General features: G+C 39.9%; 1 protein-coding gene and 1 pseudogene across 1 annotated transcript in view; one reads left to right on the top strand and one right to left on the bottom strand.

The window, feature by feature from the left end:
• The window catches only part of PLCH1 (phospholipase C eta 1), a 219,298-nt gene that overhangs the window by 39,753 nt on the left and 152,842 nt on the right, over nt 1-26,703 (top strand). The gene's annotated exons all lie outside the window — the stretch shown is intronic.
• On the bottom strand, nt 17,478-24,753 carry LOC131513006 (small ribosomal subunit protein uS17-like; annotated as a pseudogene).

Genomic DNA, 26,703 nt, shown 5'->3' with positions numbered 1-26,703 from the left:
TCAACTTGCTCTTCCCCTCCTTCATTATGCCCTGGCTGTGTGGACTTTTGCATTCCATGCTCACAAAACTCACTCCTTCACTTGTCCAGCTTTCAACTCCTCCTTCAGATCCCAGAGTAAAGGTCCTTTCTGCAGAGAAGCCTTTTCTGACTTCCCAGACTAGGTCAGGCTCCTGTTTTAGGCTCTCCTGTCGCCCTGCACTGCTGACTCACTGTGTCATCCCTGTGGTAATACAATAGTTTCATGAAAACCAGTTTAATTTCTGTCCGCCCCATTCCTTCTAAGTTCCAGGAGAATAGAGACTTTTCTGACTTCTATCTCTGGTACGTTGTACAGTACGTTGCATACATTATAGTAGGTGCTCAGTAAAATACTGCGGAGTGAATTCACTCAACAGGGGAGATAAGAACCACCTACTGTTTCATTATTTTTACACTCTGAGCTAAGCTTTTAATCTTTGTGCTGTGGAATGCATCAGTTCTCTGGCTGCAGACCCTCTTCTTTCCTTCACTCATGCTTTTGCCTTAGAAAACAAAGCAATACCCATAAACCATTCCTTCCTGAGACTGAGAAGGAAAAGGCCACTTCTGCTGAGAATCCGAGTGTGCTTTAGAAGAGATTATTACAGATGTGTAATGGCTTGAAGTGGAAAAGGACAAACCCATTTCTTTAAAAGAATTTTAGACTTTTTGAATTCATTTAAGACTACCCTCCAAAATTTCCATGTTGGTCATATGTGTGTTTATTTTATTCAACTCTGAATATGGAGGTTTCACTCATTAAAATAACACTATCAGCAAAACCTGTTTAATTGTGGTATTTTGCATACTGTTAAAATTCTCTGCTTCTTGTGTCTGAAAAATGTTCATTCCTCAGAAGTGAGTGTTGTGTGTGGGCTAATTCTTACTCCAGAGAGCATAGAACAGACCTGCACCAAAACAAAAGCACCAGTTTTCTCTGTAAAAGAGGAGGATAGGAGGCCTGGGGGTACATGAGAAGAATAATCAAACAGAACAGGATTTCTTTAAAACTTTAGCAGATGTACTTTATTTCAGATTTACAAACAAGAAGAATGGTCAGCACCTAGGTCTTTCATCTAAGAATCTCAAGCAATGTAAGAGTATAATTCTGACTACCAAGTAGCAAAGTCACTCAGAAATAACACTGACCTGAGTAAGATAAATGCAGAGTTTGTGAAAACATTTTTTGTCCAATTTTGTTTTGCCTATTTTATAACTGGGTCAGAATATGTGACAGTGTTCTTAGACTTTTTCATATTTAACTATAAAAGATGGTGACTTATGTCCAATTAAAAGGGAGAACAGTGAACACATTTATTATTTAGTGTCTATTTTTATTCCTTGCCAACCTGAAATTGAACATCGATGCATATTCACAAATGACCATTCTTTGAAATTACACCAAGGTATTGTGCTTTTAAGCTAGCAGGAGCTTACTGCTAGATGTGGAGACTTGTATTAATTAACTCTTAAAGCCACTGGTTCCCAGCCTTGGCTGCACGTTGGAGTCACCTGGGGATATAAAACTGTTGTGTGTCCCACTCCGAGATTCTCATCTAATTGGTCTGGGGTGTGTCCAGGATGTGGGGGAATTTTTAGAACTCCCCGGGAGAGATGCCAATGGGCAGCCAATTAGATTCTGGTGGATTGAAAACCCCGGACTTAAGGTGGCAGATACAGAGCTATAGAATTTATGAATTCGATAATGGTTATTTTCTATGATAGCCTGTATTGTACTAAATCATAAAAGTATGGGAAGAGGGGACATCTAATAAGAAGGATATGGACACAAATAGTGTGAATATTGAGGAAGAGGGAAAATGTAGAAGGGTCATTTATGCTTGGGATTTTGTGGATGCTGGTTTCCTTAAAATTTTTTTTTTCTCTATTTTATTTTTCTGGTGATAGCAATGCAGCCTCACTGTAAAAAGAAGTTGGAGAGTATAGAAAAGATCAAAGAAACAGAAAACAGTAATCTTAGTATGTGTTTATTTATTTATGTATTCATTCATTTATTTATTTTTAATTTTTTTTAACGTTTATTTATTTTTGAGACAGAGAGAGACAGAGCATGAACGGGGGAGGGGCAGAGAGAGAGGGAGACACAGAACCGGAAGCAGGCTCCAGGCTCCGAGCCATCAGCCCAGAGCCCGACGCGGGGCTCGAACTCATGGACCGCGAGATCGTGACCTGAGCTGAAGTCAGACGCTTAACGGACTGAGCCACCCAGGCGCCCCTGTATTCATTTATTTAAAGCAAGCTCTACGTCCAGTGTGGGGCTTGAACTTAAAATCCTGAGGTCAAGAGTTGCATGCCCTACCAAGTAGGCCAGCCAGCCACCCCTTAGTGTGTGTTTTAAGTCACCCCTCAGTGTGTTTTAAGTCTCTGCTTTCTTAAAATGATTGAAAAACCAAAGATTAAGTAGCAATTCTCAACTCTGGTTATACATTAGAATCTAAAAAATATTGATGCTTGGGGTCTAGTTCAGTCCAGTAAAATAATCTCTTGGGTGTGGGACCCAGATATCTTAATTCACTGATTCCTTATATCTACATTTTTATCTAGGTATATATCTATACCTCTATATCTCTATATATTTATCTTTAAGTGAGTTTGATGCACTAGGAGGGGTGCGAATCAGTAGACTAAAGTTGTATTTTGTTTTTTAAAGTTTATTTATTTTGAGAGAGTGCATGCAAATGCAGGAGGGGCAGAGAGAAAGGTGTCACAGACTATGAGTCTGGAGTTCTCTCTTATCCAGCAAGAGAGCGGATGCAGAATTGAATATGAGAGAGGCTAATGTCTCGGAGGAGACAAGAGCCCCAAATCCTCTCCATATTTTGTTGAGCTCACAAGACATTATCCTTGTGGTGAATGTTAATAAAACAAGATCTTACACACGTGATGAACATGGAGAAAACAAGTTATTACCCACGTGGAGAACATGAAGAAAATAGGATCTTACACACATGAACATGGAGAAAACAATCAGATAGTAATCATTAACTTGTGTATGTAAGAAGCAAAGGGTCTGGGAGGAAAGTGGAGTTTGTGATCAAGGTACATTGGTGTCAGCTGGGAAGTAATTCCTTGTAGGTGGTATAACAAGTTACTCATGATCCCATTACAATATCTCTCTAGCTAACCTCGAGTGCATTCATCCTGTGGTGGTGTCTTTCTGCCCTAAGATTTTCTTCTTACCCATTTATGTAAGTAGAACCTATTTCCTCACATAAAGGGAGAAAGAGAGAATCCCAAGCAGGTTCCACACTGTCAGCCCAGAGCCTGATGTGGGGCTTGAACCCATGAACCGTGAAATCATGACCTGAACCAAAACCAGGAGTTGGATGCTTAACGTATTGAGTCGCCCAGGTACCCCGAGGACTAAAGTTGTTGACTGACTGAAGCATTGATTGGTAATGATTAGTAAGCTAAATCAGGTATTAGTTTACTGACGTAATTCAGTATGTAATTTTTCTTTATTCCGGGCAAAAGGGATGCTTGAAAATCTTGATTTTTATGCAGAGGTGTTGTGGTGGGGGGGGGGGGCAAGTGATATGCTCACCTTCATATTTTCTTTCTTAACAGACTTCATATTTTTTTACGTTTATTTTTGAGAGAGAGAGGGGAGAGAGGGAGGGGGGAGAGAGAGAGAGAGCGCGTGAGCATGAGCGGGGAAGGGGCAGAGAGAGAAGACGGCAGAGGATCCGAAGTGGGGTTTTTGCTGTTAGCACGGAGCCCAGTGCGGGGCTTGAACTGACAACCCATGAGGTCATGACCTGAGCTAAAGTTGGACACTTAACCAACTGAACCACCCAGGTACCCTTACTTCTTACTCTTTTTTAATATCATGTTTTCTTAGTGTCCCGTGATTTGTCTTTATAGCCAATATATCTGTTACATGATACAAAAATGAACCTTTGAGCGTTAACTGATCTCACAATGTTATCCATGGCCTCCTGATGATGAACAGAAATACTTTGGGAAGGTTCCTAAGAAGAATAGGTAACAAAGAACATGTAAATAGTATTTTGTTGTGATTAATCCATAATGATTACTACCCAGTTCACAGCAGGATAATTTAAGAATTGATAGAGAAATAAAAATGAAACACAGGAATTAGAGGGAACAGTGCCATCATTTGGAATACATCAGATGTAATCCTGCATATCATTAGAATTGTTTGCCTATCTACCTTGGTAAAGGGGGTACCTAGAGACTTAGAGAAACACATACATTTTTTTGTAGATGGCAAACTTTGTCAGCCCTTGTAGACATCTGTTTCACCCCTAATCTCTCTTCGTGTGAGAAAACTAATGCTGAGGACCCCTGTGTTATTCCTAGAAGTTTCAGAGTGTGAATGAGAAATCTTGGATCACTTGTGTGCTGCCTGATACCTCCTTCTTTGCACATGGGGTTGTATGGCGGACACAGCAATTTGGGGCTAGTGTTAAGATAACTAAATTTAGACCTAGTCAGGAGGAATCCATGGATTCTACATTTGAATAATCTTGGGGCACCATCAGGGAATTTGAGTTAATCCTGAATCAAATTGGTGATGGTGGTTGCTTTACCAGCGTTCTCTCTCTTGAGTCTTTCAACAAGACAGTTTTACAGATGAGACTCAGAGAAGTAAACAATTTGCTATCAGACCACATTGTTAGATTATGGTGTTCAAACCCAGGTTTGTCAGACTCTTAAATCCTGGGGTTTCTCTACTTTGATACAATGATGTGTTACACAAACTCGTTTCTTTTAAAGCAATTGAGGGTGTGGGTTTGCGTGTTTTAAAAAGGCTTCTAGATCTTTTAGGGGCTACTGAAGAACTCCACAGAGACACCAATGTGAGTTGCCTTTAAACTGAGAAGAACACTTAGGGAACCAGTGCACGGGGGCTGAGAACTGGTATCGGCTGTAGTGGTCCTTGGGAACATGTTAGAAATGCAGACTGAGTTGCACCTGGTACCTACTGATTTGGAATCTGCATTTTAACATGATACCCAGGTGATTTGTATACACTGTAAAGTGTAAACACTTCTCTGAGATCCACTGGGCTTGGGTGTGAGCCCTTGAGCATATTCCTACCTCCAAGGAAGAATTGGGAGAGGAAGGGAGTTAGGGGGAAGAGAACTGTTTCCCACCAAATGATACATTTGGATGGTGGAAACTTGTCTGTAAGGGATATAGTTAAAGACAGAGACCCAAATGCTATCCCAATGCTCAGATTTTCTTTTTAAAAATTTTTTTAAAAGCTTATTTGTTTTGAGAGAAGGAGAGAGAGCAGGGGGGGTGGGCAGAGAGAGTTGGAGACAGAATCCCAAGCAGGCTCTACACTGTCAGCACAGAGCCCGATGCAGGAATCGAACTCACAAACCATGAGACCATGACCTGAGCTGAAACCAAGAGTCAGACGCTTAACTGACTAAGCCACCCAGGTTCCCCCACAGTGCTCAGATTTTCAAGTGGGAGACATGAAGCTATAAATGCCCAGGTAATTTTCTTTGTAGAATGGACTTAAAAATATGAACCTCCTATGTCTAAACCTAGGAAGGTATAGCTGAGGATATAAGCAATACCCTGGTCTGCAATGATGCATGGCATATCAGAACTAGCAAGGGGCTGGGAAGGCATCTGATTGAAGGATTCCCAACTGAACCTGTGACTGGGATTCAGGACATTAGTGAAATCATTGAACATTATTCAAAACACGCTATGTATATATGTATACATTTGTGCATCCTTCTATGAACACAGTCCTAGTTTTTATCATATTTCAAAGTAATCTGTTATAAACCTCTCACTAAAACCACTCTTTTTTTAATAGATAAGAAGGTGACTGGTTCATATTCATACCAACCAGCTATTGGCAGAGTTAATTCTAAATGCCAACCTTCTGCTAATCCAGTTCAACTGGTCTTTATGATCTGAGCTAAGTATTATGAAATGCTATGTGGATTTTCTGCAGGATACCTCTTGTAAATCTCTTCACTTTCTGGTTATGGGAAATGGTTAGCTCTTTACAGCATTGGAATATTGTGACATAAAAGGAATTTTACCTGAAAGCATTTCAAAGCCTCTGTGTATTAGCCAGGTGACTAAGAAGATATTCATTGCAGAGATGCAACAACAGGGCAGAAAGTTCTGGGCATTGGCCCTGTTTGGCCCTTCATTGAGGGCAGCAGGGTTCCATGAGACAGGGCTCTCCCCACCCGGTGGCATCCAAGTGACTTTTGTATCTGTCTTCCTAGCTAATAAATGATTATTAACTCTCTGTGGGGAGCCAGGTGCTGAACTTTACAAATAGAGTAATATAATCCATGTAGCATTTGGATCAAGTAATGATTTCACTATCTGGTAATTTACTATCTGGTAAAGTGTTGACTCCATGAATCCAAAGGACATTTAGAACATTTTTCATTTCTAAGGATAAGGCTTTTAAAGCTGCTGCTCTGTGAAACTGTAGAAGAATGGCCTTTAGTTGTAGAAGTTAACTTGTTAAAGTGGTCCCTCTTTGCATCTACCAAAAAATAATAGAGTGTCCAGATCTTTGTGAATTACGTCAGAGTCCATGAGGATGGTTTTTGAAGGACAAATACTTGGCATCTCAACTTGCAGCCTGTGTTTGAGACCAACTTTCATAGATCTATGCTCCCACTTTAGTTCCTGAGAATCCATCTGGGAAATACTATTTTCATATGCCTCTTATTTTGAATCTTTAATTATATTTTTGATCTCTTGTCCCTTACCATTTGTCCTAAATTATATAAATCAGTGCAGATGTTTAATATCTGGCAACTGTAGGTACCATGATACTAATATTATAAATTTTTTTCTTGGATACATAACAAGTTCTGCATAAAGCATAGTACTAAATTATTTTTAAATTAGATTAATTTCTATAAAGTGATAAAATGTTATTGGTTTCCTATTTTATCATCTTTAGTATTCATGAAGGAGCAGTTCTTTCCTCTTTTCTCCAAGGTCTTTAACAAAATTAGCCTTTGTAACCATTTTTATGCCAGTTGACTGTGAATGAGGAGGACTAATGAAGCAGAAAATTAAAACACTTTGGATGTTTTAATTTTAATACTAATTATTATTCTACACTTTACAGTTATTTTTCTCATTGATAAATTTATTGCTTTAAAAAGTATTTCTATCTTTTATAATGTTTTTTTTTCTAGCCACAGAGCTTTATTAAATTTTTGAAATTCTTACTATTTGTATGTATACCTTGTTAAGGAACAAGAATTTTGGTAGCTAAAAATCAACTTGATTATTGGTAGAAGGCTTAATTGTATATGTTCTCAAGTATTTCACTGCCCATGTGTATGTAGATTTTTTAAAAAAAATGTTAACCATGGGGGCTCCTGGGTGGCTCAGTTGGTTGAGCATCCAACTCTTGATTTCGGCTCAGGTCATGATCCCAGGGTCTTGGGATCAAACCCCACGTCAGGCTCTGCTCTGAGCCTGCTTAGGATTCTCTCTCTCTCTCTCTCTCTCTCTCTCTCTCTCTCTCTTTCCTCTGTCTCTCTCTCTTTCTAAAATAAAAATAAATTTAAAAAAGCTAAACATAGGCCACTTGAATATATTTTCACCTTTAGGAGAGTATGCATTTTCTTTCTTTTTTTTTTTTAATGTTTATTCATTTTTGAGAGACAGGGTATGAGTGGGGGAGGGGCAGAGAGGGAGACACACAATCTGAAGCAGGCTCTAGGCTCTAAGCTGTCAGCACAGAGCCCGACACGGGGCTCGCACCCACAAACTGTGAGATCATGACCTGAACTAAAGTCAGATGCTTAACTGACTGAGCCACCCAGGCGCCCCTATTTTTTTTTTTTTCCATTTTCGATGACTACTTCAGAGAGTGGTTATACCATAATATTGGTGCTATTTTTTAAGTAAAAAGCCCCATAGTTTTTGTGTGGAATTTTCAGGGCTGGAAAAGACCACAAGGATCTCGAGAAAATCCGCATCCAGTTTGTGAGATCCTTCTAGAATGAAAGCTGTAGAGAACAGGGAATGTGACTTTAGGGCCTGGCATGTGGGAGATGCCCAGTAAGTGAATGCACTCATAATCTCCCACATTCTGTCAGTGAGGATCCTGAAGTCTGGGAAGGTCAAATGGTGGGCCTAAGATGAGTTTGCCTGAACTATTAGCAAGTGATAAGAACTAAGGCCCTGTTCAGTGTGGTGCAGGGTGTGGTACACACCATGTGCTACTGTTCGCCCATATTCACACGATTCTTGGTCTCATGCTAAATGGAGGCAGCTTGCTGGTTCCCAAGTGCTGGTATAACTATCAACCATCTGTCCCTGCCCCAGGTCCTTATTCCCCAAGCTAGTTTGAGCACAGGATGTTGCTTCCTTTCTGCTTCCTGCTTCCTGCCTTCAATGTTTGTTGACCTAAGTTCTATGCTGGAATTCTGCAGTTAACAAAGTTGAAATGGCCCCTGTCTGTATAGAGCTTACAGCCTTGCCTCTCCTTTGCTGTTGCTCTCTTCCTCCCTCTCCACTCCCCCCAAGCTCACGTGGGAACTTTATGTTATGGAAGCTTTTTCTTTGGAAGTAATTGGCTCCTCAAGAATTGAGGTTGCAAGAATAAGAATACAACAAAGAAACTTCATTTGTGTTTACCCAGATTTACTTACTGATAACTTGTTTTTTAATTTTTAAAAAAATATTTATTTTTGAGAGAGAGAGACAGAGTATGAGTGGGCAAGGGCCAGAGAGAGAGGGAGACACAGAATCTGAAGCAGGTTCCAAGCTGTCAGCACAGAGCCTGACGCAGGGCATGAACTCACAAACCGCCAGATCATGACCTGAGCTGAAGTTGGACTCTTAACCGACTGAGCCACCCAGGTGCCCTACTTACTGTTAACTTTAACACCATTTGCTTTATCAATGCAAACTTGTACACTCACTCTCTACACACATACACGCACACACACAAATTATTTTTTATGAATAATTTGAAAATAAGTTCCGTACCTCATGGTCTGCCCCTAAATACCTCAGTATATACGTCCTAAGAATGGGGATATTACCTTTTATAATCATGGCACGATTATCAGCTTAAGTTAATTTAAAATTGGTAAGGCCCTTTAAATGTTTTTTTAGGTCCTTTATTTTTGAAAGTTTTTTGTTTTTGTTTTTGTTTTGTTTTTAAATCTGATCTCTATAGGGAAACAGACCTGGGGAAGGACACTAACAAACATAGAGAAAATGCTATGGCATCATAAAAACTACTAAATGGGGCACCTGAGTGGCTCAGTTCGTTGAGTGACACAGACTTCGGCTCAGGTCATGATGTCGCGGTTTGTGAGTTCAAGCTCCACATACAGCTTGCTGCTGTCAGTGCAGAGCCCACTTTGGATCTTCTGTCCGTCACTCTCTCTCTGCCCCTCCCCTGCTTGTGCACTCACAAAAATAAATAAAACATTTAACAAAAAATCTTTAAAAAAAAAACAACAACAACTAAGTTCTCAGGGTTGGGCTGGCCCGAGGTGTGTGTGACGGGTACTTGCTTTAATGCTTTACCATTGCCATCTTGAAATTCTTTATTTTTTTTTAAATTAAGTTTATTGGGGCGCCTGGGTGGCTCAGTCAGTTAAGCGTCCGACTTCAACTCAGGTCACGATCTCGCGGTCCGTGAGTTCAAGACCCGTGTCGGGCTCTGGGCTGATGGCTCGGAGCCTGGAACCTGTTTCAGATTCTGTGTCTCCCTCTCTCTCTGCCCCTCCCCCGTTCATGCTCTCTCTCTGTCTCAAAAATAAATAAACGTTAAAAAAAATTAAGTTTATTTATTTATTTTGAGAGAGAGAGAGAGAGAGAGAGAGAGAGCGAGCACGAGCAGGGGAGGGGCAGAGAGAGGGAGAGAGAAGATCCCAAGCAGGATCTACACTGCTGGCACAGAGCCTGACACGGGACTTGAACTCACGAACTGTGAAGATCATGACCTGAGCTGAAACCAAGAGTCGGTGGCTTAACCAACTGAGCCACCCAGGTGCCCTGTTAAAATTCTTTATTTTTGAACAAAGGCCCATGTTTTCAGTTTGTACTGGACCCAGAGATTATGTAGCTGGTCCTGCTTAGAGGACTTTTATACTGGGCTAGGAACTTCTGAATCTGATACCGTAGGTACTGTTGTAGATACGGAAACTGAGGCTTAGGGGAATTTAAAATAATTTGGCTCAGGTTGCTGAGCTAGCTGGTGGGAACAAGATTTGAACTTGTGTCGTTTTGATTCCCTATCTGATAGCTGTCACATAGTTTTCAACTACTCCGTGCCCCTAACTCTCGCCCCACTGTGCTTAATTTCTTTTGGTTTGGAACTCCCTTTCTCCTTTTCTCCTAAGGATCTCTACCTTCTTTTGGTACCATAGGCTGTTTCTCTCTCTCATCCTAAATCTCTGGGCTAATGTGTTTACTAGAAGGCCATTTGGGAAACTTTAATAAGTTGATAATAATTTTTGTGTCAAGGGAACAGCCCATGAGTAGTTTCTATCTTCATCTTCTCTCAGATTTATAGAGAAAAGACTTCCTGTGGTCATTCCCTCATTCAGCCTTAACATACACTCCTATTGCAGTAACTGGTTTTCTTCATGCTCCCCAGTTTTGGATTCCTCCCATCATCCTTTGGGGTCTGAGGTCCTGCTTTATTCCCAGAGTCTTCCTGGGAGTTGGACAGCTTTCTGGAATCTGAGCTTCTGTGTTCAGGTGGGTCTCCCTGCTCTCAGACCTCCTTGGTGCCCACAACTGGCCTGACGCACTCTAGGCCCCGGGAATGCATCTGTAGACAGGAAATTTACTGTTCCTTTTTTCGGGGTTTATGTTGTAGTCCTCCCTGTGGCTATGTCCCACCTACATAGGATGGCTATTAGGCAGAAAAAAGATCAATAAGCCAGGATTGTTGTTGGGGGAAATAATAGAAGAGGAAAGAAAGGCTGAAGAAATGACATTCCTTGACCCAGGGAAGAGAGACTGGAAAGGAATACGTGGGAAATGCACTGTTGAAGGTGTGGAGGATGACCATATTCTGTCTCATCAAGAAAGCAACAAAGGGGTCGACTTTTCAATTCTGTAGAGTAATTTAGGTTAGGAATTTAGACTGTTGTGATGATGTTTGCATTGTGACATATTGAAAATTGTTACCAGAGAAGTCAGTACAATCCTTTTCCTTGGTTTTCTTCCAGAAAGAGGGCCGGGGTCTCTCTGCCTCGGTCTTTTAAGGTCATCCTTGCCCTGAAGGTCATCTTTTGTTGTTAAAATATCCTTCCCAGACACTATGGGATTAGATTTTCAGAGGAGTGCATCTTCTTCCTGTCCTTTAGGGTGCTTATGGCCATTCAGTTCTCCCTGAAACCTGCTTCCTGTTCTCAAGAGCGTCTCTGGTCAGCTGCACAGAAGCAAAAACCGCTCTGAAGCAGGCTGGGGCTGGGGTCAGCTGGCTGTGCAGAATGAACCTTGCAGTTTGGTCCCTACTTAACCAGGCCTTGGCTTTGGGTGGCCTGTGACACTTTCCAGAGATGTGGCTGCTGTCTGTTTGGCCTGAGCTGTTGGGACTACTGACTGCATTCAGGGGTATGAGTTGCTCTCCACTCTGTACTCAGAAGAGCTTTGCTTAGAGGGAGGTCATTTAATAATCTAGAATCTCCTTCTCCCCTTTCCCTCACTCCTTTATCCTACGGTTATTTTTGTGTTTGCACTCCTCATGGGACCAAGCTGTATAGGTAGTGTTCTGGGGTTCAGTATTAACGGATAAGGGGGTTTGCATTATGATGACCACGTGTGCCTCCCATTTGAATGCACATATTATAATCCCTCTTTGACTGTAAGCCAAGCCATGCCTGGGCAGATAATATCATTTACTTTTTATTAAACTCAGAGATGTCAGATTAAGGCATGTAAAACGTCCTCTACTAAAATATCAGATAGGCACAAGCATGGTTATTATATAAGCAAATGGTCCTGCTTTGGCTGGAGTGCTGGAGAGTACAAGTACCTCGGGTTAATTCTGGACTCTTACACTCCATCTGTCCAGTCTCTCCTCCCAAGGGGGGAGGTAAAGGGGCTTCTCTGTTCAGTGATACACATGTCTCCTGAGTGCTGTGGGGGAGTTTGAATGTGTCACTACTTAAGTTTTGAGAATTTAATTAAAGCTTCAGCCCCAAGAGAAGATACTTGTTTTACTATATGTCACTGTCAACAAGTATTAGAGATTCCCATGTGCCTACCTATCTCTGGTTAATTCCCCTCTCTTGATGTTATAATTAACACTGATCAGAACTGATGGTAGATATCTAAACAATTGATGCTGACTTTATAAAGTCTAGGTACCTTTATTTATATCTAGATATGAATTCATGAAACTCAAATGTCAGTTTTCACATTTTCCATGTCTCTACCAAAAGCATTTCAAGCGCCTTAAGTGTTCACTGGCTGCAAGCTCCTGGGTTTCTTACAGGGCCTGTGTACAAAAACTTGCTCATGAGGTCTCAGTTATTTGTGGATAGCTCAAACTGAAATCAAGCTCTGAGCCTATCAAGGATTTTATTTTGAATTATATTGGCATCTTCATGAAACTGATAGTAATGTGTCTGTACATTTTTATGCTAACCTATAAAATTTAAAGTGACATGACCAATAGTCATCTTTCAAAAAAATGAGAATGTTAATTTTAACGCCAAGAGTCTTGAGAGAGAGATCAATAAATCATCAAGGAACATCATTTCAAAGAGGCAGTGGGGCCAAAGGGTGGCTCATCTCTGTCCTGTGGAACATAGCAATATTAAATATGGGTAATACTTAGTTTGTTTTGGGATTCATACGTTTAAAAATGTGTAGCCAGTCGGTTAAGCGGCCGACTTCACCTCAGGTCATGATCTCGTGGCCCGTGAGGGCTGTGAGTTCGAGCCCCGCGTCGGGCTCTGTGCTGACAGCTCAGAGCCTAGAGCCTGTTTCAGATTCTGTTTCTCCCTCTCTCTGACCCTCCCCTGTTCATGCTCTGTCTCTCTGTGTCTCAAAAATAAATAAATGTTAAAAAAAAATTAAAAAAAAATGTGTAGCAATTACTGCCCACTGATGCACATCAGGTATTTAATGAAGGAGAAATCCAAACTGGTTTATTTGACAAGCATGTGTGATCTATAGGACATGTTCCATATCATCAGAATACATAGTTCTCTGTCTCCAGTGGTGAATAAACAGCCCTGGTAAGCCTGCTGCCTAAATAGAATCCTTGTTTCTGCCATTCTCAGCATAGTTTAACAGTCATTGGATAGAAACCTGTGTTCCTCCAGATCTTCCTCGGCTCTCAGATGACATTTTTGTAGTGCACTGGGTTTACAGTTCTGGTTATACTCTATTGTCTAGCAGTTATTTCTTGCTGGCAGTAATGTTAAGGGTGTATACACGATATGGGGGAAGAACCCTGTGTTTGGATTAGAAAGTCCAGTTTCAGGTATTCCCTCCCACCCTGCTGTTACTTTTGTGATCTTGGGCAAGTCATGAAGAGTCTCTGAGGCTCAGCTTCCACATCTGTAAGGCAAGATGATCCTGGTGCCTCTCCCACTTCATATAGTTGTTGTCAGGTTCACTGAGGCATCTGTTCCTGAAAGGGCTTTGTAAGGGATAGAATGGAAAGCACCACACAGGAGTGGCAAGGTTATCATGATTCCCGCCACTGAGCGTTTAAGGACATTACATACCCCTTTGTGGAGCACCTTAACTTTTTCTTTGAAGATGAACTCATGGTAACATTCTGTTTTGTTCCATGGCACTTGATGCAAAAGCTCTAGCAGTTTTCTGGGATAGTCCTGACAGGAGTTTCTGAGCTTCATATAATAGTGATCTCCTTAAATGCGTTGGTGATGAATAGGTCATGGGTGTGTGCTGTGCTGGTTTGAGTGGATATAGGAGCCCTACTCTTTTTAATCCATGTAACTTTCCTTAGTTGAGTCCATTGTAAATATAAACCAAGAGCAGATTTCCAGTGCTATCCCATAGATTAATAGACCCTCAGGGGCAAAGGTCTCTACCCTTCAGTTAGCTGCTCTTCTTTGATGTCTGTGATTTGCATAGACCGACTAATTGGATGGCGCTGCCCCTACTTGAGAGCCAGGTATTTCCTAAGAGAGCTAGTAAGTACAGATGGTCTGGAGTGGTCAGGGGATTTTGTTGAAGGACTGGTGCCCAGTGTCCCCAGAATGACCTGAGCCAGCTTGGGGTGAAGAAGGGAGGCTCAGGCAGAATAATGCCGCAGTGGAGCATCCCCCTGACTTACCGAAGCAAATGTGCTCGCTCATCCTGGTAGCATGGATCTCCCTGGAGCATCCATTTGGGGGTATCCTGAAATCTAGCTCTTTGAATTTGTATGTATGTGTAGGATTCTTGTTGGGGTTTCATCTGTTTGTGTAGTTATATGGGTGATTTTGCTACATTATATTGAGGATTTGGGGCTCTCTGTGTAGTTGAGCGCACAGTGAGATTTCATAAAAGGAATTAAGCTCTAATAGTTCTATGTGCTGCTGTGCAAGGCTTTCAGATGAAAAAATAGATCGCAGGATCTCTGTACTGTCTTAGGTGGTGAAGAGCATTGGTCCTGAATACAGGCTGTGGAGATTCAGATCTCAGGTCTATGACTCATTTGCTGGGCCAGCTCAAGGAAGTGACTTGACTTCTCTCTGCCTCAGTTTCCACATCTGAAACTAGAGAAAGGATTATACTTAATTCACTTATACAGGCATTGTAAGGATGAAATAAGGCATATGCAATGCTAGGAGCAGTGTCTGAAATATAGTCAGTGCTCCATAAATGTCAGTAATTCTCAAAGACATTTCTTCATTGTTTCAATACACCAGTGGGAAGGGATTATTTCTTCCCCAGTTGAGTATTACTAAACTGGCTGTACTCTAAAAAATGTCATTTTGTTTCCTGAACAAAAGAAGTAAATGCTAGTTCTAAAATATTAAAATATAGTTAAACTTCAGAAGAAAATAAAAATACCTAGAGATATCATTGTTAATCTTTTTCATATATTTTTCTAGTCCTCCATTCTGTTTATATACACGTTTTACATAATAAAAATTGTATATTTAGTTTGTATCTTTTTTCTTTTTTAAAGATTTTGTTTATCTTGAGAGAGAGAGAGTGTGTGTGAGTGTGAGCAGGGGAGGGGCAGAGAGAGAGAGAGAAAGAGAGAGAGAAAGAGAGAGAGAGAGAGAGAGAGAGAGAGAGAGAGAGAGAGAGAATTCTAAGCATGCTCTGCACTGACAGCGTGGAGCCTGACATAGGGCTGGAACTCCCGAACCATGAGACCATGACCTGAGCCAAAATCAAGAATTGGATGCTTAACCGACTGAGCCACCCAGGTGCCCCTCCTTTTTTCATATAGTATGTCAGACATTCTTCAGGTAATGCAATGTCTGGAACACTGTTAATGGCTAGATAGAATTCTAAAATATGAATGTATATTTTAGTAATCGTTCTCTTGTTGATAGGCATTTAGATTGACAGTTATTTTTATAACTAATACTAATGAAATATCCTTGTACATAGATTTTTATATTTCTCATAGCTTTATGATAGCTTTCTAGCAGTAATGATTATTGACTAAAATAAATATAAACATTTCTATGACTCTTGTTGCATATTGCCTCCTGACTTTGCAATAAGTTTGTGAAAATTTATACTCTTAAAAAAATTTTTTTTAACATTTACTCATTTTTTGAGAGACAGCACAAGCAGGGGAGGGGCAGAGAGAGGGGGAGACACAGAATCCGAAGCAGGCTCGAGTCTCTGAGCTGTCAGCACAGAGCCCGACATGGGGCTTGAACCCATGAAACGCGAGATCATGACCTGAGCCAAAGTTAGACGCCCAACCGATTGAGCCACCCAGGCTCCCCAAAATTTATGCTCTTAACTTACAGTTTATCAGCAGTGTGTGAAAGTTCCTGTGAAATCAACCCTTCACTAAGTTACCTAGGTGCTTTAAGAGTAAAGGACAGGTTCTGTGCAAGGATGTGGTGCGGTACCACCCAGAGGCTCTTTCACTGTGAAGTTACCACTGAGTTCCACTTGCTTTTGTACTACTTTGAATGCACATAAAACTTAAAAAAACATAAAAAATTGCATGGCTAATTTGAAATGATGGTTTTCCAGATGATTTTACTTACTAAGCATCTCTGTGTTCCTAAGCCAGAGGCCCTAACAGCTTCTGACAATGAGGAACATTCTCTAATTGGGAGAGTGAAGAATTCTGAACTTAGGCCTGAAATCTTTAGATGGTTTTCATCTGGCCTGAAACATGGAGCCGGTGGACAGGGCCTGACCTAGAGTTAGCTTGGGTTCGAATTCTGGTTCTAGCACAGCTGTATGATCTTGGGCATCTTGTCTAACTTGAATCTGTCTCCTTACCTAAATTTAAAATAAGAATACTAATAGATCTCCTTGCAGAATTTTCATGAAGATTAGAGAAGGTAATGTTTATGGTGTTTGGTAAATGGTAGCTTTTATAATAATGGCCTCACGAAGTGATGTGGCTCCCATGTTTGGTGTCAGTAGGCTTTCTAATTGGACTTGGGAGTCTTGAGGCAGCGATATATGCCATGCTTTTGCCCTGAGTTGGTCTCAGTTTGGAATTATGTGGCTGGTGAGATTGAGGTGTGTGTGGAGACAGTATAGTGTACAACCTCTTTAGCATGTGACTTAATTAAATAAAGTTATATCCACCCAGTGATTGGAGTGGCCATTCACTTAACTTCTGGATATTGCATACTTATTTGTCCAAGTACGGGGAGTTGGCTCTTGGCCTATACTAGCTCATTTACCCTTCAGAAATACCCTATGAGGTGGGTGCTACAGGCTCCACATGAGGATATTTTAGTCTCAGAGAGGCCCCCTCAGTTGGGTTGTCAGATTTAACAAATAACAATACAGGAAATTTTGCATGGGACATACTTATACTAAAAAATTTTTTGTTGTTTATTCAAAATTTGAATTTAACTAGGTGTTCTGTTTTACCTGGCCACCCCACCCGTAACTCCACAAGGTCATGAAAGCTGGGACTCAGATTTTCCTCCATCTGACTCTGAAGCCCATGCTGTAGCCTGTTACTCTGTGATGTTTCTATAAGAAATCTGAAGTAGAACTCAGGTGTGAAAGGTGAGGAAAATGTCGTCAGATGGGGCTTCAAGTCGTTCACTCATTGTAAATTGAGAAGCTGAACTCGGAGACACTTCTTTTTCACTTGATTGGTGGAAGAGAATTTCCTATTAGGTCTAATGACTAGAAATTGGAGACATCTAATGAGGTACCTATTTTGTATGCCAACTACTGTGCTGGAACTAATCTGGAAAAGGCCCAGTCTTTTCAAATGAGAATTTCAGGTAAGAAGTTAAAAATTCTAAAGCTGTATGGTTCTTGCGGTGACCCGGTCAAAGGAAGCATCACCACCCCTTAAAGCCTGTTGACGTCGACTTTATACATGACCTTCTGCTGGGAGAACTCTGGGGAGTAACTAGGGGGCGATGTGTTAGTCATCCAGTGTCTCTGCCAACCCTAGAATAGGTGTTTCAAAGGAGTCTTTCAAACGGGCTGCATAGAGAATTATTTGCTGCTGCTGAAGAATTGGATATTTAATAAGGTGTAGATATTTCTGAACTCTAAAAAATCCTTGAGTTTTCCTTGGTGGTCAAATGCATACTCATGGGCCATGCCTGTTTTCTAAAAGCTCCCCCACCTGCTCTGTGGGGCTGCTGAGTGCTCACCATCCCATTCAGGATAAACCTGAGGCACTGCCCATCGCTGTGGTGGTGGGCTTCATGTTTGAGCCTTTCTAGGGAGGAGCCTGGGGAGCTTTGAGGGCTAGAGGGCCAGAAGCATGAAGAACCTATTGGGAGAAAACTCCCTATGGATGAGGAGGGGGAGGAGCAGTTTGCCCCCTTCCTCTCTCCTGACCCTACCTTGTGTTAGCATCACAAGATTGTGGTGGGGAATCTTTGGAAGGGAAAGGGAAGGGAGATTTTTCCCAGCCTCCCTTGGGAGGACTTTGGCCTCCATCTCTTTCCCGGCCACAGTGAGAGATTGACTGAAAGATGCCTTTTGCTTTTCAGGTGGCTTTGGTTCTGATAAGTCACAGGAATTAGAAATCCATCACTTTGCACAAATTTTGTGTTATGGGAACACTATTGTCTTTTTGTATAAGATTATCTGGTAGTATTAAACGTTTGAATTTAACAGGAGTGGGAATTTCTGAGATACCTCAAATTTGGGGGTACCACTCTACTTTCAAAGTACTGGTTCATTAAGACTAAACAATGAACCCCACTGCATTTCTGTGTTGATGTAAAGGATTTCAAGACTAACAACCATAGTATGATAATAATCATCATAATATAAAATAATTGATTCTAAGCACTTTATGTGTATTAAATTCCTGCAATAACATTTGAAATGGGAACTATTATTATGCCTATTGTGCAAATAAAGAAATCGAGGAGCAGACCATTTAAATAACTTGCCCATGGTCACACAGATGGTTGGTGGCAGAGTCAGGATTTGAACCCAGGCAGATGGGCTCTTAGACTCTTAACTGCTATTTTGGGTAGGTGTATATGTCTCTCTCTCTCTCTCTCTCTCTTTCTGTGTATATCAGATGCAATCTTGCAAGAAGGATCTCCTAATTATATGTACTTGCACATACATCTTTGACATTCAGATTTCTCAGAGTGTTTAAGAGTAAACAGTGGGGTTTGCAAATTGGGTGAGGGGCAATTCAGTTGGGAAACAGGTGAATAGGAATGGAGTAGAGCTTGATGCCTCTGAGGAGAGGGATGGGTTAGTGATCTGGGCTATGTGGTCCTAATGGGAGTGGAGTAGAGGGGTTGATGCTGGCATGTACAGAATGGGTGGTAATGGGAGTCTCAGGGGCACAGCTGAAGCTGGAGAGAAGAAAATGGCAAGAGGCCCTGATAGTAGAGAATTCTGGAGTAAGGGAGTTAATGCTCGGGATGGAGAGACCTAGTTAGAGCTTTTAAATGCAAGACTACAGTAAATTGCTTTGTGAAAGAACTGCCTGCCTGTTTTGTTTGTCTGTCTACCTATCTCTGTGAAGAAGTTGATTAAAACATACAAATAATTCTTATGTATATTTTAGGGAAAATTGTACTTTAATAATATGCTTGTTCATTCACTAAAAACTGGCTTTCTCAGACCCATTCTTGCTACTTCCCTTACCCACAGGCATGTGATTTTTACCTGAGAAGTAGCCTTTACTGCCAAGTATTTTGAAACTGTCACCTCGTTCAATCTAAGTTGGAAACATTCCAGTCTTTTCTATAATCATTGCTATGTTTGTGTGTGGAATAAGGACAAAAATCAAGGAAAAGCTTCAGTGCTGTCAATAATATGTGCTCACCCTGACTGGCACAAAAGTAGTGTACAGTGTAGAGGACCACAGATAGCTTATTTTTTAATGGCTTGGTTTTGCCTCCAATGGAGTGATGTTTGCTTCCGAGAGTGTGCGTGTCTGTGTGTGTGCTTCTGTGTGTTTCTCTGTGTGTGTGCATGTTCATTTTCTGCATTCAGCCTGCGTCACTACCATGGTAATCAGTGTTTCTCAATGGCCTCTGTAGGTGAGGAGGGTTTCTTTGATGGTTAAAGACCTACACTTCCCAGACATTAAATGTGCATAATGCCTGGAGGGTTTTAAGCCCTGCACTAAGCATGCATGTCTCATACCCAAAGTAGCCACAGCGCCTGCATTCCCACAATAGCGGCAGCCCTGAGCAGATGCTTCCAGTGTTCTTAGCTGGCTGTGCTTTTCAGTTTGGGACAAAGTTCTATAATCATATCTCATGGATTTATTTTCTCCACACTGTAAAGCCTGGATTGTGAAGATCTCCTCATGCCATAAAGGGCAGAATGAGCCAAGTTCCTGGGGCTGCTGAGGATTTCTTTGCCTTTTTTTTTCCTTTTCCTTTTTGGAGATGTGTATCAGAAAAAGGCTTTGCCTTTAGAGAGAAATTTTACTGCTCTTGCCAATAATGTATAACAATATTAAATTTAATGGCAGACCTTGAAGTGTATAAAAACTTGAGTCCAGAAAAAGGTAAGAGTCATACTACTAATTTTAAGGTAAGTGTAATAGTCCTAGTAAAAGATGGTAAATATTTCTTATTTTATATTATGTTTAATTAAGTTTAAATATTTATTTGAACTCTTGACAACATATTTGAGGTATTCTATTTCGATATGAGATGAAAAGGTAAAGTATTTTTGATCAGGCAAAGTGTTTTTTTCTTGCCAACGTGTACTTTTTGTAACAGTAGAATTTGCATGCTGATGAACTGGGGGTACATTGTAATAAAGTGGTCAGTGACAAAATCATTTGTATTCTTAGGTTACAAGTCAAGGATATAGATGTGCTTGAAAATTTTATTTGCCTGACACTTAGGAATAGTGAGTTTTAATTTTAACCTTCCAAGTCTTATTCAGTTTGAAAATGACTAAAGCTGTATTTTAACTTTTTACAATAATCTGGACAGAATCATTCCCAATTTGTATCAATTAAAGATGGTCATGGATAGTGAAAATAATTAGCTTTATAAAATGACATGGTATAAGTACTCAACATAGATAAAATGGAGGCAGAATCCATGTATCATGTTCTTAGAGTCTGTCAGCTCCTGTAGCATGAGAGAAACATTTGAAAGTGTGAGTTAGGAGATCAGAAATTTAAAATAGATGGACACTGTTCTTGAATTATAAGAAATATTCCTGCCTGTTCAGACAGAATAAATGACATGTCAAGAAATGTCTTCTAAACTTGTCTTCAAACTGAAATTCGTCTGTCATTTCAGATTATTCATGTGTGTCTACTCAAATGTGACTTTATCATGCCAGTGCGCTGAGAGCCTGTCTTGAGATTGTTGCTAGTTCATGGTATCAACTTCAGTGTGTCATGTTCACAGTAACCAGCGTTGATGCTTCCTTTTTATTCAAAATATAGATCATGGATGAGATTTCTGAGCATGACCGAGTTTTCTAAGCCTTGGAAGGATCTTTTATATAGAAATAGGGTAGGGTTTGGGGATTTGGTTAACTCAACATGCAGTTTGTCAGAAGGATTTTCCATTTAGAGTTTTGTCTTAATAGGTTTGGCAACTCTTTCGTATGCTGAATATAGGAGTAAGTTGAAATGCACAGCATACTGTCAAGTTTCTCTTGCTTTGCACATCAGGGAAGTAATGATGAAAATGACTTCCATTACTTTGACCATATAAGTGATCTTTAAGACTGAATTAAAGTTAAAATGAAACAGTATGGACATTTGCAATGAGTTTTTCTAGTCATATATATAAGGTAGATGAATTTAAGGTGTCTTGTTTCAGGGTAGATATTTTCACATACAGATGGTCTTACCAGAGATTTTTTTCATGAGCATATATTTCATATGTTACTTAACACATTTTCAATTATTCAGGTTAATGATTCATTTTGCTGAGTGAAAAAAATTTTCTCTACTGACTGCCTATCTTGGTATTAATCTTACTGAATAGCAAGACTATTTTTAAAGAAATCTTTCTTCTGAATTCCAGAACAGTTTTAAATGATATATCGTAGATTAAAGAGATCAATTCATTTTCATAGTGTGTTAAAATTAGTAGATTCTAATTTTCACCAAACCTGAGTTGTATTTATTATTAAACAATGTTAGTGGAAGTTGTTTCAAATGATGGGGATATAAGGTTGAAAAATGTTCTTTGAGAGCCAGAAAGACCAGAGAGAAAAAACCTGAGTTTTGATGCCATATCTGTAGTGTTAAAACTGTGTTAAGTGTCAAACTCATGCTTGCTCCTATATTGTGTGTATTTATGCATATACTTAGGGAAATACTATTAGCCTCAAAATTTAGTATAACATAATAAGTCTCTGAGTTGGAAGTTATCTCAGTGATTCTTACTACATTCAATATACTGTAAGATACTTGAATTGCAACATAAAAACAGAAGTCAGAAGAAGCTTTAGGCATGTAAGGCAAGCGTTTTTATAATCTTGTATGTCTATGAACCCCAACTTCCTTTTTAGCAACTAGAGATAATACTACTTCTTACTTCATAAGGTTATTAGAAGAATTACTGGTATAATGCCTCTGAAAGCATTTGGAAGATGGAAGGGCCACAGAAATATAAAATGACATAAATATAGAAATAAGGGTAATGCACATTTTATCTACTTTAATTGAAGAGAAATTTTATTTGTTCTGGAGTGCAAATAAAAACCACTTTGACCTAGAACCTTGGTAGCATCTGCCACTAATTTTCCCTTTGGCTTAGTATAACCTACATGACAGCAGGGTGCACACTGTGTATTGAATACCTTATGCTGATGTCAGTGTAGGAATGAGTCCTAGATTTCTAGAGCAGGAAGAAACCATAGCAATCTTACTCTTTTAAGGAGGAAAAAACAAAAACAAAACAACCAGGCTGTACATTTTCCTCTGTGACATGAAGTAGATCTGTGGCTGGAATTGAGCCCTCTTATTCCCAGGTGATGATGGCTGGACCTACTCTTTTTAATCATACAGATTTTTGCTTTTAGAAGATGCTAAGCATTTTAGATACTTGTGATTTCTCTCTTTATGTCATTTGAATTCTTTGTACAAGGGAGGGGAAAACTACTTTGTACAAGGGAGGGGAGTTTCTATTGGAATCCATAACTGCTACTAGTTAATTGGTACAATCAAAGATATATTGAATGCTTTATGTACAAAATGCTGGTAGGGGATATGAAAGTAAATAAAAGTATTAACCTTTTTTTCAGTAATTCATAGTATATTGCAAAGACATGCTTATATCAATGTAATTATGGTAGCACTGTAATAGAGGAATATATTCCAGTGGTAGCTTGAGCATAGAGAAGTAAGCAAAGGATTTCTGGAGGTTGAAACATTTGACTAAGCTTTGAAGAATAAGAAGGATTATATCTGGTAGATAAGCAAGGATTGAAGATGAAGAAGTAGGCCAGGGCCAGGTGTTATACTAAAGACCTCATAATCCAAGCTAAGAAATTTGAACATTATCCTCCTTCTCTCACCCCCCACTCCAAAGGAGAAGGTTTTAAGCGGGGGAGAGATTAATCTGATTTGAATCTCAGAAAGATCTCTCTGACAACAGTTTAGAGACTGAGGGGAGGGATGAAGCTAGAGCAAGGAGACCAGAAGGCTCTTGCGGTAAATAGGTGAGAACACAATGGTCCCAAGTTTCTTAGCTTAGATCTTTCATGAGAAAACACGGGACTCTGAAGTCTACATTGCTGTCCTTTGCCCCTGATCAAAGCTGCTCTAGAATTCACCCTGCTTCTTCCTTCCACATTTTATCCGATCACTGTCTTGCAATTGGAATATATTAGCTACAAGTAGGTAATATTACCTGATGTGAAATTTAACATTTCCGCTCCAAGTTTCTGACCTCTTGTCTATTAGTATTGTGCCTGATTATGTACCTGTATTTCTTTTACAGAGAACAGAAAATATTTTTCCCAGGAAGCTCAGAGAACCCCAACTCAACCTTTTGTTTTAGGTTACAAGACATTGATTTGAATGTTGTCATGAAGCTTGCATAATCAGCTCAAATATAACGTTAGAGTAGGGAGGTCAGTGATCATTTCTTGGTATTTAACTTTGTTAAAAATTATGATTTCCCTATTTCACAAAAAGGGTAAAGCTTATGATACTGTGTACTTTATTCTATTCCATAGATCAATTAGTCTAGTTCTGAACTATCTAGTAGGGCAAGTTCTTTATCATTGTTCTCATTCAAATTTTTTTCTCTTTTCATGTGTTTTTTTTGTTCTAGATGATTTTAGAAATAGCCTGGAATGTCCCCAAAGTAATTCTGTTAGGAATTTTTTTAATTGGAATTGCATTGCATTTATGGAATAACTGAGGAGAATCACCAACATTAAGACACTGAGTTTTGCCTTTGAGGAACAAAGTAGGACTCACCAAATTTTAACTCTTTTTTCACGTCGTTGAGGATTAAGAGTTTTCTTCATGTAGCTTGTTTACATGTCTTGTTAGGTTTATTCTTGTGGTTTCAGTTGGTATTAGGAATAGATTTTTTTCAGTTACCTTTCTTTCTTTCTTTCTTTCTTTCTTTCTTTCTTTCTTTCTTTCTTTCTTTCTTTCTTTCTTTCTTTCTTTTTCTGGGAAAATAACTTTATTTGGGGGTGTGGGGTGTGGGCAGATGTATAGTCCCAGAATTTCTAGAATTGCCTCTTGGTGCCAGTGGCCTTCATGACTTTGAGCATGTTGAAGTGCACACTCTTGCTCAAGGACTGGCACTCGCCCACTGTGACAGTGTCACCATTCTGAACATCCCTGAATCGGGGACAGGCACACAGACATGTTCTTGTGTTTCTCAAAGCAGCTGTACTGTCAGATGTAGTGGAGGTAGTCTCAGGGGATGACGGTGGCCCTCTGCATCTTCATCTTGGTCACCACGTCAGACAGAATCTGCCCTCAGATGGCATTACCAGTAAAGGGGCATTTCTTGTCAATGTAGGTACCTTCAGTGGCCTCCTTGGGAGTCTTGAAGCCCGGACCCATGTTTTTATAGCACCACGGGAACTTCTACTTGCCAGTTTCTCCAAGCAGGATTTTCCTCTTATTTTGAAAGGTGGTTGACTGTTTTTGGTAGGCACGCTCCATCTGAATGTCCACCATGTTCCGAGAAGAGAGTTACATTTTCTTATGTTTAAGAACAGTTGAAAAATCTTTCAAAAATTTTTTTAATGTTTATTCATTTTTGAGAGACAGAGAGAGACAGAGCATGAGCGGGGAAGGGGCAGAGAGAGGGAGACACAGAATCTGAAGCAGGCTCCAGGTTCTGAGCTGTCAGCACAGAGCCCAGTGCGGGGCTCGAACTCCTGAACTGCGAGATCATGACCTGAGCTGAAGTCAGACGCTCAACTGACAACCACCCAGGTGCCCCAAGAGCAGTTGAAAATCTTAAACACAGTAGTATGAAAGAACTAGTACAAGAAGTATGATTTTATCTCTTAGCCCTCTTCACTTCTTTCCTAAATAAATTACTTTTAACTCTTGCTATCCTTTTTGTAGGGTTTTAGTGTTCCTTTCATATCTCTATATGATGTACTTACTCTACTACCTATTGATTTTTCAATTTTTGATATTCTCTATTGATTTTCTTCTATGGTAGATGAGGTATTAGCCCTCTAGTAGCATCCCCACATCTCTTTCAGTTACTTTATTGGTTGGCTATCTTTGTAACTTTAACAATTCACTTAACTTTTTTTCCTACTCTGCCAAATAGAAATACTCTACCTATGACCATAGTACTCCCTTTACCCATCCTTTCTCTCACTTGTCTCTCTAACTTCTCATCATTACTCCTTCCATGTTTCAATCATAGGTTGATTTTAAAAGTTTAATATCAATAGGCAAAGTTTACATACTATGACTGCATAAAATTATGTTATTATGACTATATAAATGTTCACCAGAGCAAGTAATCACCTAATTTAATTTTTAATTGCTTAATTTTAATTAAGGGTACTGGTTCAGAACATGGTATCTGAAGAAAAGGTTGGATTCTGGAGATTTCCATACCAGATGATGGCATCAAATTCATTAGAAAAAAATGAGTACCTAAAAGTAATTTTGACAACTAGCAATCTTCATCAGAACTCAATGAGATGACCATAGTTGTTATCTCAACTTTTGGGATGATGAATCTCAGGTACAGAGAGAAAAATAACTTGCCCTAGATCATACTGAAATTTTGTAATTAGTAGAGCTGACATTTGATCCTGTGAGCAGACTTTGGAGCCTGGACTTGCAGTCAGTCATGTTCTCTTTCTTAGCCATACTGTTACTTACTTGGAGTTGGTAATATAAATAGGCAAGAAACAATTGATTGTCTTCTCTGTTTAAAAGAAAAACAAAAAGCATTACCATTTCTATAAAGACATCTTAATTTAACTTCTGCTTTCTGCATATGCTGTTCCCTTGAGTAAATAGACTTGCAAGTGAGTACTTATTGATTAAGAGACAAAAGACTTGTGAGGCAGATAAACAGGGTTTGGTGTAGGAAAGCAGTGGGGTAAGAATGCTTAGGGTGGAGCCAGATCATGCAAAGGTTTTTAATTTATTTTTAAGTTTTTTTTACCTCATGTTTACTTATTTGTTTATTGAGAGAGAGTCCTTGCGAGAGAGGAGCACAGAGAGAGAGGGAGAGAGAGAATCCCAAGTAGGCTCCATCCTGTCTGCGCAGAGCCCAACACGAGGTTTGATCTCATCAACTGTGTGATCATGACCTGAGCTGAAATCGAGTCAGACTAGCCACCCAGGTTCCCCTAAGCAAGGCTTTTAATATCCCCCTGAGGAGTTTGGGTTGGATCTAATGAAGAAGGAAAGAAGATGATAAGCTTTGGATTTGACAGGTGATATAAAAGTGGTATTTTAGGGAAAAAGACTGGTATTTTAAGGAAAAAAAGTGGTATTTTGGGGAAAAAAATCCTGTGAAGGATTGATAAAGGGTCCTGCAATCTACTTGAGAAATTGGTTCAGGCGTATTAAGACCATGAACCCTAGTCATTGAGGTTTTGACAAACAATCCATTACTATCTCTAATTACTTGTCAACAACACAGAAGCTATC

This window comes from Neofelis nebulosa, chromosome 5, assembly GCF_028018385.1.
Source record: "Neofelis nebulosa isolate mNeoNeb1 chromosome 5, mNeoNeb1.pri, whole genome shotgun sequence".
Lineage (NCBI taxonomy): Eukaryota > Metazoa > Chordata > Mammalia > Carnivora > Felidae > Neofelis > Neofelis nebulosa.
The sequence above is the reverse complement of the archived record's forward strand: the minus strand, read 5'-3'. Positions and strand labels throughout refer to the sequence as shown.